Raw genomic sequence first — 16,803 nt, 5'->3', positions numbered from 1 at the left:
TGTGCTGGTGGTGGCTGTGGTGGGCAAAGTAGGGCCACCCTGTGGGAAAGCCCTCCATGCTCCAGAGGCCCGTTCGTTCCTGTATCTTCGGGCCATCCGTCTGAACCCCGACTCTACCAGCAGGATATGCTGGTAACGCGTTGCCTGCCTCTGGAACTCACAGACCTGGATGGGTGTCATGTTAGCAGCTGTGAAGACAAAGGCAAAAAATTACATGAGGAACTGCATTGTGTGAAATGGCACAAGAAGTAAATCAGTCAGTACATCTACTGTACTTGTAACAGCTCCTATCATCATACAGAACATTGAATATCCCTGAGGAAGTACATGGAAGGCCAGCCTGCAAAGGTCGTCTCACACATAGCACGTCCAAACCCTACAAGATGGGTAACAACTGGCATTAATTTGGCATCAGAGTTCTGACAGTTGTCAGCTAACAATCATGCAGCACATCCTCCGCCAATGCCAGGGCTACAAATGTCAGTGTACGGGATGGAAATCTAGGGCCACATGATCTGCAAGTTGTAAATGGACTTGCTACTATAGTACTCATGTGATACACCTGAGTGTGTATACTAGGTTCAGACCAAACATTCACTGATTTACATGTCTGTGTAACATTCTTTTATCATCAGTCCTAGGTACACTATTCACAAACCCATGCCTGTGTTTGAGGGTGGGGGGGTGGAGAAACAACTAACAATTTCCAACAACATGGACACCCAGGAAGCTTAGGAAAGCTGGACATGTGTTTGGCTCTACACACACCACAGGTAAGGTGTATCTACAAATAGGAGACAGCAAACCCTTGACCAATCGCAGCGCCACACATGTCTTGAAATGCAGACCTTTGTCCACATCATATACTTCCAGTAAGGCATGACTTACAACAGACACAGAGTTGCAAGAACACCCCTGGCCATGATTTGCATGCACACCTAGGCCATTGCACTCAAGTGCCACATACTTATAGCACTACATGTGGAGCTACATGCTGCTAGGAAGTTCACCCTACAGTTTCATAAGTACTTTAGATGAATAGGGAAGCAGAAGTCTGTGGGTAAGCATTTTGCAGCCCCATTCTGGGAGAATGTGGGTCTGACAGGCAGACTAAATCTGAGATTAGGTCCAGTGCGACTCTTTTTGATACAAGTGTTATCCACATGACTCACCCCAGTTCACACTGCGGGGCCTATAGGAATGACCTATAATCCCTAGATAACACAATAGGATAAGCATTGGCAAACTCCAAAATGCTTAGAAAATGAAATCCCACTCATGGAACAAGACCAGCGCATCATACCTTGCTATGTGTTCAACACACAGGAGTCCATCACACATCACCAGCAAACACAACACATAACAGACATATCAACACTTACTGGAGTTGTCGGGGTCCTCAAATGAAGCCACCTCACCCACAGTGTAGGGTGCCGGTCCACCTGTAAGGCATGGAAGGAAGAAATGTGCTCAAAATTTGTGCACTGATCAACAATTCCAAAGACAAAAACTATGTGTAAGATGACATAAGTAAGTAAAGCCACTCAGACATGATGATATTGCATCCGATATAGCACGGCTAACATGTACATAGCATGGGTCTCCTGTGACAATTACACACATATCTGCACAAATGCAGTGGCCCTAACTATCATGTGGTGGCAAACATGCTCCTTCATTAGTGAGCAGACATAATAATGGCATGTATTCGTCTCATCATGTGCATCCAAGAGAGACATCCAAAGCCTGATTACTTGAGGAGTGCATTACCAGTCAAACAGCCTATGTGGCTATGACACATTTATGACACATAGGTACAATGTACAGAGGGACAGGGACATTTGTAAGCCTGCATGTTGTTACAGTTTCTTCATTTGATGTGGCCCAACTATGGTGATTTGCACCAACCATAGAGATATGAACCCACGTGCATACCTTTGGCCTGCCATCCCAAAACGAAAGGTGGAACACCAAATACCAGTGTAAGATGTTAGCTGAGGGCACCTTACACCTTTTCCCGATGTTTTCAAATCCAGATCTGACATGTATCCAAAATGATGATGGACAACAATAATCCCTAACATTCATAGAGCTTCCGAAAACGCTTTCCTTACACACTCACCAGACACACATGAGACATATGTCTGGGCCACATTGCTATCATCAATTGACGTGCAGCCATCATGTAGTGTTTAGAAAGTCAGTCTAGCGGTTGCATCAACAAAGGTTGCCAATATTTTGGAAAATCTATACTTCACTGGCAAATGTGACCTATATAGACATGATTGGCTCCTAATTTGTGTTGCTGTCTGACACAAATGCGGCACCAAATTACATTAAGCAAAAGTATTCAGTAAGTTTGCAGAGCATGTGCTTCCTGACAGCTAGCAATTGTGGTCCTTCACATAGTCCATCAATTACCCTGTTTGTTTCCGAAGCATTCCACACAGTCAGCAACTTAGCCGGCAGATATTGTACAAATCATCTGATGTCACTACAGAGCTTTTAATTGTGCACATTTGCATGATTTGTACTCACCCCACAGGGCCACCAATCACTATTCCCAGGTGGTCCAGCAGATCTTGCTCCCTGGTTATGAGGTCTGACCAGCGGTGCTTCAGCTGGTGGTCATTCCTCTGACTCCCATACACTCGCTGCAAGTGATGCAGCACCTTTCCCCACCTGATTCATCGTGCCTCGTTGTGATACCCCTGTATCACCCTGCCCCCTGCCTCGATCATCAGTGGGAGGAAATGGCACACCAGCTATATAAACCCCCAAGCTCCTCCTCACCCATCCTGCCAAGATGTGGCCTACCCAACATCTTAGCACCGAAAAGGGGATAATGAAGAAGAAAGGAGAAAAGGGGGAAAGTAGAAGTACAAAAAAGTAAACTTAAAAACTAAAAGAGCCCAACTATCCCCAAACTAGCACTACCCACAACAGACTCCACAGACAACAAAGACATTAAAATACTAGACAATAGTACACTATAGTACATCCTCCTCATCCTCCTCTTCAGGTATGTGTGGCTCTGGTTCCAAGAGGGGAATGTTCCTTCGTATGCAAATGTTGTACAGGATGGCACATGTTAGAATGATCTTACAGACCATTTCCGGGGAATATAGGAGGCTACCACCAGTGACGTCGAGGTACCTGAATCTTGACTTGAGGATGCCGAAGGTCCTATCGACTATGCTATGTGTCCTCCTATGTGCGTCATTGTAGGCACGCTCTGCTACAGTGCTTGGGTTGCCAAATGGTGTCATTATCCATGGCTGGATCCCATACCCCTGATCAGCTGAAAAAGAAAATGAATGGGATCATGTTGATGTAGCTTGCCCCATTGAAATCACCTTGCATGGCAGTAGTTGTTTTGTGTTGTCTGTGGCTCTATTGTGTTTTTGTGTTCCTTCTTAGGCTTGTAGGATGTACCATCTGCATTCTGTTGTTTCCTTGGCTGAACGAGTGTTTGGCTGCTGACTGGTTGTCAGCAGTATGTTTTGGGATTTGCAGTACAGTGTGCACTCCCTAGCATTGTGACTTGTGATACAGGTGTCCCTGTGTCTTCACTGGGGATGAGATGAGCTAAAGCTCACCGACGGGCCCTAAGTGATTATCACTCCTAATTATACCTCACCTACGGGCCCTAAGTGATTATCAGTCCTAGCTACAGCTCACCCATGAGCTTTAGTGATTATCGCTCCTGGCTGTCACTACCTACTGGCTTCTATGTGATTGTCACTCATGACTTCAGCCAACCCGTGGGGATCTAGGAGACTATCACCGCCTGGGCACAGCCCAACAATAGACCAACTAAGCAAATAGGCTGCCCAGGTACAACTCATCTCCACTTCTACAGGGTGAAGACAGTTACCATACACAGATTCATTTTGACAGAGTTGTTAACACGTTCACATCAATATACCCTGGACATCCCATACCTTTAGACTTATGCAATGGATTAATTTAAACATCAGTCAGACGCTTACATTTTGCAAGGTGACAATTAGGCAAACCTCTCCAAACGTTGTGATCATTGACGTCTTAACATTAGACTGTACACTAATTTCAGATGTGTGACAGGTTCAATGCAGACCTATGAAACATGGCTAGCGAGGTCACAACCTCAGTGTGTTCCTGTCCACATGTTGATGTTGTGGTGCATGTGTTTTGTGTCCTAGAGGGTTGCTGTGCAGTGTGTACATAATTAGGTTTTTGTACTTACCAACAAGTAGTCCATTGCCATACCATCCATCCTGGAAGTGCTGATTGATGGTAGAGTGACGGAAGATGAATGAGTCATGGACACTCCCAGGATATTTTGCCACAATGTTGGTGATCAATCCTTGGTGATTGACAATGGCCTGCACATTGATGGAATGTGTGTGCTTCCTGTTGCGGTAGAGGTGTTCAGTTGCAGCAGGTGGCACAAGGCGTACATGTGTGCAGTTGATGGCACCAAGGACGTGTGGGAAGCCACTAATGAGGTAAAACCCCTGTTTTGTCTCCTGCTGCTTCTGCAGTGTGTTTGGGAAGCGGATGTGGCGGGTGTGAGTCCAATGATGGCATCCAGTACTTTGGGCAAGAAGGCAGAAAATGATGGCTGTGATATTCCGGCAACCATGGCACAAGTTGTTTGAAAAGAGACACTTGCCAATGTGTGAAGTACAGCTAGCAGCTTGGTTTCTGGTGGGATGGTGCGGGGTGTCAGCAAGCTGGGTGCCAACTGTAGCTCTATGTTGCGCAGCAGCTGCTGGATGGCTTGCCAGTTAACCTGTACCTCTGGATGATGTCATGTTCCCTGAAGCCATGAAGGGTTGTCCTGGTGCGGAATATCCTCTCCTGCCTTCTGCGCTGCCTTTGGGGTCCCTGCTGGGGTAGTTGTAGCTGCTGTTGTTGTTGCTGGGCTCTGCGTCTGCGTGCACGCTGGATGAGAATCACCTCCATCTATCCCTTTTGCTGCTCTGCTGCTCTGCTGTTGCTTCTGTGTGTTCTGATTAAATACAGGTGGGTTTGCCCCATTTTAACGCCTGCCCTGACCCAGGTGTTAATTTTTGACACAAATCGGGCTGTGCGTCATTTTCCGGCTCCGCCTCCCGCCCGTGCGGCATTTTTGCCCAGAAGCATAAATACGACGCACGGGCGTTTAAGTCATTTTTGGGACGGGAACGCCTACCTTGCATATGATTAATGCAAGGCGGGTTGCCGCATCCAAAAAATGAATCACACGTCGGGATTTTGACGTCCGCGGGCTCGGGCGTCAAAGTTTAAATATGGGGCAAGGTTTGCGCTGAATGTGCGTTAAAATTTTTGACGCACATTCGGCGCAGACAGAGTATAACTATGCCCCTGAGTTTGTAACCACAGACTCACAGGAGATCCAGGCAGAATCACAGTTACGGTTTGCCCATGTGACCTTCACTCTGTGGGCGTGTAGAGAGGCCAGGGAGCATAGATGCACCTATGAGCGCAATGAGAAACTCGCACAGCCTTCATGCTCGACTCTGGAGCTCTCAATCCCGCGCCTTCATGGACACCCATTACAACCTCAATTTACACAGACCAGAGGTCACACTAAGCACTGCTGAAGAGTCAAATATTGCATGATAAAAGGACCTAGAGACGCGTCATCCTGAAAAGCAAATACTCTTAGGGAACACAAGATGAAGTCAATATAACATAGGAAATGCATACAAGGACCGCATCCCTACAAAGGGTAACATTGAGGGGTTTTATGGTCACTGTTGAGAACTCGACACACTCGGGAGCGAAGCAAACGGAGACACCACCGCACACAATTGTAGATAATCACTGACTCCATGTGTGCGCTTGGCCTTGAGGCATCCTCCCTACCCACATCCATTAATCACCAAAGATCTCCTACAAAGAAGTCAGCTCGAGGGAGAAGGTACATGTTCTGCATGTCTCACATCGATGACAATGCAGACGTTTCTCATGTAACGTTCCCATCGCCTCTCCGTGTCTGTTGTCTTGTGTGCGTGCGTACTGTGGCGTTTAACGCTTCCACAGATTTTGTATATATCATAAAGCTTTTAACAGCATGAAAGTTCGTGACTGAAAAGACAAGCGCTGATAGAAACTTTGAGCACGTGCTGAGTACTGGCCATATGGCGCGCGCGGGCCCCGCAACCCGGTAACCTTAGACATGGGAGAGTCCGTGGCGGCTGCGGAGTGAGTGAACGCAGTCCAGGGGAGGTTTCTCTGAGGTAATTCGTGTCTCTCAAGTCTCAGAGCTCCAGTCAGGCAGCGCTCTCTGCGAGGACGTCACTGCGGGAGCTCTTTCCAAACTTTCCCCGAGTCGAGGCGGGCATTTACAGCAGAGCAGGCAGCGGTGGGACCCCTCCTGCAGAACACACAGGTATGTGCCGAGTGGCGTAGCAAGGCTGCGTCACCTCTGACGCAGCCAAGGAAAAATGCCCCTCCAAGACCTACCGGGGTGCAGGGATCCCGTGGCCCCGGTGACACTGCACCTGCTGCACGCTGTATGGGGCGCCTCTGTATGTGCGCCGCAGACCTCTGCTGCCCAAGTCCAGGCATTAGGAGTATCAGTCCTCTGACTGATGCTTTGTGCACTCCCCACCCATCGGTGTAGTTTTTTGTTGTGCTGTGCATCTGTACATGTACTGACCTGTAATACATCCGTACCTTGAGTTGTTATACACTTACAGATCTGTGCCGCTGTGGGCTGGCCTCCTAAACAGCCAGTTGTAACTCACTACTCAAGGGGTCGTCCTTTATGGAAACGGTGCCCTCTGCGACCCCTTTTGGACACTTCTTACCGAGGGCAACAGGTGTGGAGTCGGCACGGAATGCACAGAAGTGACCGGCACGAAACGCGCCGCTTTACTCAGAGCAGGAGTGCAGGGCGCACTTATGGCACACGATGATTAATTATTGAACTAATTAAAGAATGTGTAAAGGAATTAATGCCCCAATGAGTGGATGAATTAATACACAAAAGAACACGTTAATAAATGAATAACACATATGGATGAACAAATGCAATAATAGCTGAACATGATGAGTGAACAAGCGACTAAATTAACTGATGAGTGGCTGAATGGACGAATGAACTAACATATGAATGAATGATCTACCAGATGAATGAACGGAAAGCTGCTCAATAAACTTTATCTCCTTTAGGCTTTTCCTTGTGGAAGAAGAGAAGTTGATGGGAGCTCCCCTTTCTTAATGAAGGCTAAGGGGCTTACATCAGTGCGGATGCTTGCAGGGAGTGCGCTCGCTATATGGGGTGGCTGAACTGTGTAATGACGCACCATGGTCTAGGGACGGGGAGTATGCAGTGCTTAATTTGTGCCGGGGGTTCCCAGGTGCTCTGACCCGGCATTTAATTGTCAACACCGAAACTTCTGGCAGTCTGCCACAGGTAGCACTGCTCATCTAATTTAGAGATGAGCACAACTGCTGTTGTTTATGAAAACAATATACATTAAAAATTACTAATACAAGCCTCTCCGCCCTTCTATAGCTTTGGGGACCTAGAATTGTCTGAACTGTAGCACGTGCTGGAGAGAGATGGCTAGAAGCTGCTTTGGTGCCGTCGCTGGCAGTGATGACAGGGGCAACGAGTGGAGCGGCCGCAGTGGCCTCCTAGTCAGGGCCCTGGCACTAATTATTTTACAAATTAAGCACTGGTATGTTTCCGCTGAACACCAAGAAGTGTAATGCTTTTTGGTGGCTGAGCTGTTTAAAGGTTTTCAGTGCATACATTTGTTGGTGAAGCGGGGAGGGGGGGTTGGACATAAGTAAGTGAAATACAAATTGTACTAGAAAATTCCCAACTTTTCCGCCCTGAGAAGTTGTCATGCTGGTGACAGTCGTCCAACCTTGCCTGCGGGCAAACTTGCCGTACAAAAACGTTTGTGAGGGAGTCTGTGCCTGGAAAAGGCTTTTTTCTTCCTGTACGATTTACTTTCCAAAAGTATGTTTGTGCTGGGGTTTTGCCTACTGCAATTATTGCTGCAGGTTTTTCTTGCTTTTCTTTCATTGTGCAATTGTAATGAAGTTCATGAAAGCTGAAAAAGGTTTAAAAGAAATTCACTACCTTGGGGTATAAATGCTATAAGGATCTAGGGAATTAGCACTTCTGGGAATAAACCCTCATGTGCAACCCCAGGGTGAGATTGTTGGCACTGAGCTATCGCTCCTGGACACAGCTCACCTATGGGCTCTAAGTGATTATCACTCTGGCTACAGCTCACCTATGGGCTCTAAGTGATTATCGCTCCTGGCAACAGCTCACCTATGGGCACTAGATGATTATCACTCCTGGCTACAGCTCACCTACGGGCTATAGGTGATTATTGCTCCTGGTTACAGCCTCCCCATGGGCTCTAAGTGATTATCACTGCTGGTTACAGCCTCCTGGCTACAGCTCACCTATGGGCTCTAAGTGATTATCACTCCTGGCTACAGCTCACCTATGGGCTCTAAGTGATTATCACTCCTGGCTACAGCTCACCTATGGGCTCTAAGTGATTATCGCTCCTGGTTACAGCCTCCCTATGGACTCTAAGTGATTATCACTCCTGGCTACAGCTCACCTATGGGCTCTAAGTGATTATCGCTCCTGGTTACAGCTCACCTATGGGCTCTAAGTGATTATCACTCCTGGTTACAGCATACACATGGGCTCTAAGTGATTATCACTCCTGGTTACAGCATACATATGGGCTCTAAGTGATTTTCGTTCCTGGCTACAACTGATGTACTGAGCTCTAAGTGATTATCATTCCTGATCCCAGATCACCAATGGGCTCTAAGTGATTATCGCTCCTGGGTACAGCTCACCTTCGGGCTTTAAGGGATTATCGCTGGCTACAGCTTACCTACGGACTCTAAATAATTATCACTCCTGGTTACAGTTCACCTACAGGCCCCAAGTGATTATCATTCCTGGGTACATCTCACCCTCGGGGTCTAAGTGATTATCACTCCTAGCTACAGCTCACCGACGGGCCCTAAGTGATTATCACTCCTAATTATACCTCACCTACAGGCCCTAAGTGATTATCAGTCCTAGCTACAGCTCACCCATGAGCTTTAGTGATTATCGCTCCTGGCTGTCACTACCTACTGGCTTCTATGTGATTGGCACTCATGACTTCAGCCAACCCGTGGGGATCTCGGAGGCTATCACCGCCTGGGCACAGCCCAATAATAGACCAACTAAGCAAATAGGCTGGCCAGGTACAACTCATCTCCACTTCTACAGGGTGAAGACAGTTACCCCTGGGACATCAGCTCCCTGCTCAGACATCAGCACCAGGATCAACTTACTCTACCTATAACCACAAAATGGAAGACTGTCCTCCCGCCATCAATCCGGTATAGTCTGTGTCACCATAGGATACAGCATTTAATTCACAGTCTGATCCCTCATCTTCAACAGGACATAATCCACTGAAGGTCCTGTTGAACCTTGCTGGCAACTGGAGGACACAGAAATACATGCTATGCTAACCCTCCGTACCTAAATGCTCAATACTAACCAAACAGATCTGCCAAGACTGGAGAGATATGCCAGTTATCGCTGGTCAGCAGAGGGCTCTAACATAGTCTATCCTGCAGCTCCCAAATAGTTATTCTGCAGTGCCCCGCGGCAGCCTTATTCCTACCTCGGGTTCAGAAACCACAGGCGTGCGGGTGAGATACCAACAACGCACACATTAATCTCTCACCCTCTGGAGGTCGATTGAATCTTTGTACTTGGTGAAGTAGGTAGTAGTCAGAAACATTCAATCACAAATCAATGGCAACTTACCATAAACAATATTTTGTACCCAATGAATAATTCAACACTAAATCAAACTCCAAACCAAATAAAGTTTCAAATCTTTATTAGAACCCGAAAATCAATGTCACATAAATGGTGCGCAGAACTAACTTAAACACATAAATGAAAACCACAGGCTGACCAAAACGTCTGAAAAGATTCAACCTACTAAACATCAATACTGTTGTTAGGCACTCCAAAAGAATTATGTAGATTAGCAACAACACAATATGAGCATTGTTATTTGAATTCAAAGCAAATTATGGTGACTTCAGTAAAACATCAAAATACAGTTTTAAAAATCAATTCCAGAGCTGGGCCATTCCTAATACTAACCACAGTTGAGATTTGCATGTGTGGAAACGGGCCAACACATGCGGGCAAAAATAAAGGAATGCAAAAAATAATATTGGAAAACATCTAGCTATGATAACTAACTATAAAAATATGCTGGTGTAAGTGACTAAACTAAAAGTGAACAAGAAACCACATCTAGTTATACCTCTCCTCACGGGACTGCAGACAGGATGACTCCACAGGAACGATCACCTTCTTCCAGCGTCAATTGACAGCAGCATCAGGACAGTGCAGAACACGAGCTGCACATAGGACAAACCAGCAGTTAGAATTAGTTGGCCTTATTAGTACTGAACCACATAACAGAATAGGGCAATTAAGACTACGATGAGAAAACTCATTATGGGACTCAGTGTAGAAATGTGATAAGAGAATGAAGAAACATAGAAATGACTCTAAGGAGATCTGAAGACGGACTGACATCAAGCAAGTTCTGAGAGGAACTGATCACGATTCTAATGCTCTTCACTAATTAAAATACCCCAAATCCATTCATTGGTCCTTCCAGTGGGCACGCTCTGGGCTTTAATTTCAGCTTCCAATCATTGTAGATGGCTCCACCAAGTTTGCAACTTTTCAAAATCTTCTCAGGGAAAATGTATGTTGTCATCTTCCTCCGGTTACAGGGTTTTGCCAAAATATTACATTTTCAAGTATTTTGCAACTAATATCTTTTACCAGGACAACAAAAAACGAAGCTAATATTCATTCGCATAAGCTTCTTACATCCTCCTGTGCAATCCAGCAGTTAGAACACATATTGCTACATTAGCTAAACTTGAAACATAGTCTTCTCCTGGAATACAATAGAACATTCAACAATACATTTGCTCCCATGAGGAAATAATTCAGGTTAAAGGGAAAGATGAAAACAAATAACATTTTCTATATCTGCTTGCAAAATGAACCTTCCAGGCCTATTCATGTTAAGAATGCCTAATGCACATTAATACAGTTAATACATTAATAAAACCTTTTGCACACCTTTCATTTTAAATCAAATATGCAAACAAACTAATTCATTAAACATTATTGATGTTACGTTAAAGCAATTTTTAAACCTGTATTTATTGTGTCGCATGTTTCAGTGCCACATTTAGGGTAATACAGGCCACACAAATGCTACAATATGATACAGTATCTCACATGTAAATAATAGTGTTCTTTCTATAGATTTACATCCTCAGATTACATGCTGTCTGAAAATGTCTTCCCCCACTATATTCCTAAACACCTGCATGAGAAATTACCCTTAACTTAAAGCTATCAACTGTTTTCCTCTCCTCTCTTTCTGCCAACGACTCTCACCTTATCTTCCATTGCCTGCAAGCTTCTCCTCTCTGAGGATAGCCTTAGTTAAGTTGCATGATCGTCTGCTTTAATTTCTGTTATTGTACTTCTGCAAAGTGCCCCACTTCATTTAATTGATTACAAGTTTTACTTTGAAACCATTTCTATGAAACGTAACAATACTTTATTTCCTCTAGCTTATCTATTCACCCCCCCCAATCTGCATGAACTTTCCTACCCCAGCAACTATTGATCAGACATAAGGTCTATTAATTTAATCTTCCATAAAGGACTGGAGTGAATGTATGGAATGGATTTATATCAATTACGAATTATCAGTGGATTAACCACTAATCTTGGGTTCTGGAATAGTGTGCCACTTGCTACAATCAATCAATCAATCAATCAGGGAATTTGTAAAGCGCACTACTCACCCGTTAGGGTCTCAAGGCGCCGGAGGGGGGGTGGGGGAGACTGCTACTGCTCGAACAGCCAAGTCTTGAGATGTCTACTGAAGGTAAGGAGGTCCTTGGTCTGACGCATGTGAGTGGGAAGAGTGTTGGCGGTGAGGTGCGAGAATGATCTGCCACCGGTGGTTCTGTGGATGCGTGGGATGGTGGCTCTTCAATGCTTAGTCAGGGGTAGTAAGCGCTATATAAATGCAATTACAAAACAGTTCCAATTGTAAAAGGGAATGCCCGCACTTTCACTCACTTCTGTAATTAAGTCATACTTCCTGGGTACCTTTGATGCATATCTGGGTGTGTGATGGAGACCCTTCTGAAGTGTCCTGAACTGGTTGGAATGGGCATCAGTGATCCAGAGAGAGGCAGGAAACGCTCCATGGGGGGACTTTGTTGAAGTTGTGAGTGCGAGGAAGGGGCAACAAATGTTCTCAGTATCCTAACCCTGTCCAGGCTGAACTGGAGCGTATGTGTATGCCTTTCCTTCGGGTCAAATGAAAACAGCTGCACCATTTATTTAACACGTCAGGTTCGTACATTAAAGCTCCGGCATCCAAGTCCAAATATGAAGCCAGCAGTCATCCTGCTCCATTTTTCTTCCAGAATCTCTGTTATGTCTCTAGTTCAATCTAACCAAAGGAAAAGGAGTTAAACCCACGCTCCTTCCTTCTTTCAGGGCTCCTTTGAAGTTCTTCCACATCTCTCTGAAAAAATAAGCGTTCTGGGAATGGTTACTTCCCTTTCCCGTTTAGTCTTTCTTTTCAGCGTTGAGGCAAATTCCTCAGAAGTTGAAAGTATGTGATACTGTTGTTGACAGATGGAATTTGTATCTCGGCTTCCACAGCTTTCATTTTCGCCTTTATCTGAAGCGTCCATCTGTGAGAGGCCGCGCATGCGCACAGGCTGTGCCATGAATAAGAGATTTGTGAGTGATTCTGTTGCATTTAGATTATGCGGTCAGTTCAGATGTATGTAGCCGTTTATGCAAAGCATAGGTGCTCCTAAACATTTGTCCAGGGGCCAAAAAATAAGGACTATGGCCCTCATTCCGAGCCTGGCGGGCGGCGGAGGCCGCCCGCCAGGCTTCCCCCCTCCGAAATACCGCTCCGCGGTCGTAAGACCGCGGAGGGTATTCCGAGTTTTCCCCTGGGCTGGCGGGCGGTCTTCACAAGACCGCCCGCCAGCCCAGGGGAAAACTCCCTTCCCACGATGACGCCGGCTCGTAATAGAGCCGGCGGAGTGGGAAGGTGCGACGGGTGCAGTTGCACCCGTCGTGTATTTCAGTGTCTGCTTTGCAGACACTGAAATACTTTTAGGGGCCCTCTTACGGGGGCCCCTGCCGTGCCCATACCATAGGCATGGGCACGGCAGGGGCCCCCAGGGGCCCCGCGACTCCCCCTCCCGCCATCCGGTTCCCGGCGGGAGAACCGCCAGGAACTGGATGGCGGGAGGGGGAGTCGGAATCCCAATGCCGGCGCAGCATGCTGCGCCGGCTTGGAGGATTCCTTTGGGGCAGCGGGAAACCGGCGGGAGACCGCCGGTTTCCCTTCTCTGACCGCGGCTGAGCCGCCGCGGTCAGAATGCCCCGCGGGGCACCGCCGGCCTGTCGGCGGTGCCACCGCGTCCCACGGCCCTGGCGGACTTGTTCCGCCAGGGTCGTAATGACCCCCTATATTGTGACCGAGGCCCACACTGATGCCAGCGGGGCGGGTGGTAAGGGGTTCGAGTGTGTCAGGAGTTGTTTAAAGTGGCCATAGGGGAAGCAAAGCATATACATCTAGTTGCTGGATTTCACAATGTAAAGCCAGAAAAACTGGGATCAATCCCTGCTTTGCCCTTGACCAAACTGTGTGATCCTAGGCATTTTTTTCGACTTTGTCTCCTTTTTCTTCATAAGGGCAAATAAGAGGACCTTGAAATACACGAGTTCAGAATGTATGCTGTACAAAACCTTCTCCTGTGTGTGATTATAACATTCTCTACATATATTAGCAGCATAGACTCCCAGAGGGTGCACATAACAAGTGATTTTCCTCTTAGTTTACTATTAGCATTGTTGTCAGTGTGGGGTGGAAAGCATGAATGTTTCTAAATTCATGTTTGAAAACTATCGCTTAAGTAGTACCTCTCAATGCAAGGTTTGGTAAAGCGCTTTTGCATGTTAATGAAACATACTTTTTTGAATTTTGAAGAAACGTGATCCTGATTTCACACATCTGTTGCAAGATGTTAAAAATAAAGGTGTTTCTAGAGTTAATCGGTGTAGGACACTTCCTTAGTGACTTCATAACTTCAATTAACCTACAAATAAATGCTTGCCCATGTATTTAAAAAAAATTTCTGAATATTAGTGCTCAGCAAGAAGTAAAGAGCAGCCGGTGCTGCTGTTCACCAGTGCAGGCCGCAAGCGGCCCCCGGGCCGAACTTTGAGTATCACTGATGTAAAACTTGGTTCTTCTCCTTGACCAGTGACACACCAGGCTCCACGTTGCAGATAGGGATCACTGCCCTAGTGTGCACTGTGGTGCATCTTTAACTGGGTGCGTCAGGTGCAGACCGGTGCGCCCATTCACTATGAGGGCACTGTTTCTATGGCAGATTCGGACCTGTGCTGGATTGCAAACCACACATTAGCGAAAGACGGGCTTCTCTTTGAAGCTGTTGGTCTGCTTTTCACTGTGGGGTTGAAACCAGGCCTGAGTTAGAAAAGAGGGGGGGAGGGGGCGGAGATCCGCCTGCCACCTGTCAATGTCGAGGGGATTCCACCCCTCCCTTTAAGATGTGCTCTCGGAGGTGCACTGATGGTGCAACAACTTTTTTTTAGCACACAATCAGCATGCCTCCTAATAGTCTCTTTTTTTTAGCACACAATGCGCATGCCCCCCCAGTGCTAGTGAGCAAACCACCCTTTGAGATCCCATTCCCGCACATGTAGCACGGGCACAACTGAAATGACAGAATGGAACCACCCCGCCTCTGCATGACTTTCTGTAATACCAAGTGCCCCAGGGCTGCAAAAAGCAGGTACACATGCTGATAGCACTTTTGATAATATGGCCCCAGGACATTGCGATTTGTAGACAGCAATCTCCAGGATAACACCCAACTCAGATATGACTGTCCATCATGTAGCATTTAGTGTCCTGGGTCTTCTGCTCAAGAAGGGTTTTATTGCCCACCATCGCCGTGAACTGCTTTAGAACAGGACTCCAGAGCGCTGGACAAGACAAGCCTAAAGGCCAAGCGTTCCAATGATCACCTCTTGTTCAGCCCCTGGGGGCATTCATTCTTCTTTCCTGTTGAAGCTGCTTCAAAACACCCTCATCTTCACAGTTCTCCTCTGTCCACAAGGAAAATATGAATTGATAGCAATAATATCTGCATGTCCTTTAGTCCTGTCTGGGTGTGGGTGCTGTGGCTGCAACACCAGAACCTGGGACAACGAGGATCTAATAGTTGGACTTATTGACGTGTCAGCAAGAGTTTTCATGCTATGATATGTTATGTTATATGGTATGCATGTATTTAGCTATTGTTTTCGTTTTATATACCAGCAAAAGTGTCTAGGTGACAGCTCACAACAGAAGACATAAGCTATTTTATTACAAGTCAGGCCAATTTACAATATGACATATTGGGTTATGCTTTGTTCTGCTGTGCTGGAATGTCAAACTTTATTAAGTTACGATATGTGATGCTGAGTAATATTATGTCATATTCACTTTTGTATTTTACAATTATGCTATGCCATGTTCCACTAGGTTACGTCACTGTGCACTACACCTTGCCATGTTATGTTATGCTGTATGGTGTTATGCTGAAATGCGGTATCCTAGGTCCCTAATATGTTTCAGCACATGCGCACATCTTCAGAGGAAAAGAGAAGTAGTGCAAATGGAAAACTGCTGCTAAATAATGGGAGGAAGCCACTCCTTCTGCCTTCAAAGCACATTTTGTCGGTTGCATTATTAAGTTACAGTAGCCTTAATCTAAAGCAGCAGGAAGCAGTTAGTGCATGTACTCATGTGTTAGTATGTGCAGTATTCTGCTCTATGTCAGAAAAACTTTCCATGGATGGAGTGAAGTAAGGCAGTCGCAAAAACCTCATTTCCCTAGAGCAAAAAGTGAAACAATGGAGTGACAAATTGTGCACAGCATGACATGCATTCCTTTGAAATCACTGGAAGTAATTCACAGAGTTCTTAGAAAGTAAATACTACTCCATGTTCAAAAGAAGAAGAAAAACAAGCTGATTCTGTAGGAATGTTGCTACTTCTGTAAAGAAAAAGGTAAACAAAGTGATTTTGCCCGAAACAAAGACATTGCTTCACATATACAAAACTGAGGAAAAGTTTTTTTTTCATCGACGTATTATTTGTAAAAAGTAAAAATAGCATGCAATAAGTTTGTTCCAGGTTTTGCCCTGGTGTAAATACCACTCTGCACCCATAGGCTGCAATATCCCGCAAAAGGATTTCAACACTTTTATTTTTGCGCCCAGTGTAAGCAGTGTTTAATTTGTACATAAAAACGTGCCAGTGCGCAAAGCTCTCCTCTGAAACCTGTGGCTGCTGCAATTAAACGTGCGAGGACAGAATACTGAGCCAGCGTAATCCTGAAGCCATCTCGGGCCCCTTCAATCCATTTACAGCCACTCCCTGCCATCAGCTCACTCTTGCAGCTTTCTGCTTTCTCCCTTTGTGTTGTTTTTCTCTTCCTCCGTCTTTCCCATGTGTGTCTTTTGCTCGCAGTAAAAGCTTGAGGCAGGAAAATGAGTGCCGGCCCTCAATCATAAGTGCCGGTGCTCCACACCGGAAACCACCGGCTCAAATTAAGCACTGTGTAAGGAATCTGGGACACGGTGTCTTTAGT

At 46.0% G+C, this 16,803-nt stretch overlaps 1 protein-coding gene across 1 annotated transcript in view; it reads left to right on the top strand.

Moving 5' to 3' along the window:
- The first annotated feature begins 6,276 nt into the window (after window positions 1–6,276).
- Window positions 6,277–16,803, top strand: part of LRRC32 (leucine rich repeat containing 32) — a 110,544-nt gene continuing 100,017 nt past the window's right edge. The window contains exon 1 of the mRNA XM_069203896.1: window positions 6,277–6,382. The gene's annotated coding sequence lies outside the window, so the exon portion shown is untranslated. The remainder of the gene's footprint in view (window positions 6,383–16,803) is intronic.

The sequence above is a fragment of the Pleurodeles waltl genome, chromosome 8 (genome assembly GCF_031143425.1).
Source record: "Pleurodeles waltl isolate 20211129_DDA chromosome 8, aPleWal1.hap1.20221129, whole genome shotgun sequence".
NCBI lineage: Eukaryota > Metazoa > Chordata > Amphibia > Caudata > Salamandridae > Pleurodeles > Pleurodeles waltl.
The sequence above is the reverse complement of the archived record's forward strand: the minus strand, read 5'-3'. Positions and strand labels throughout refer to the sequence as shown.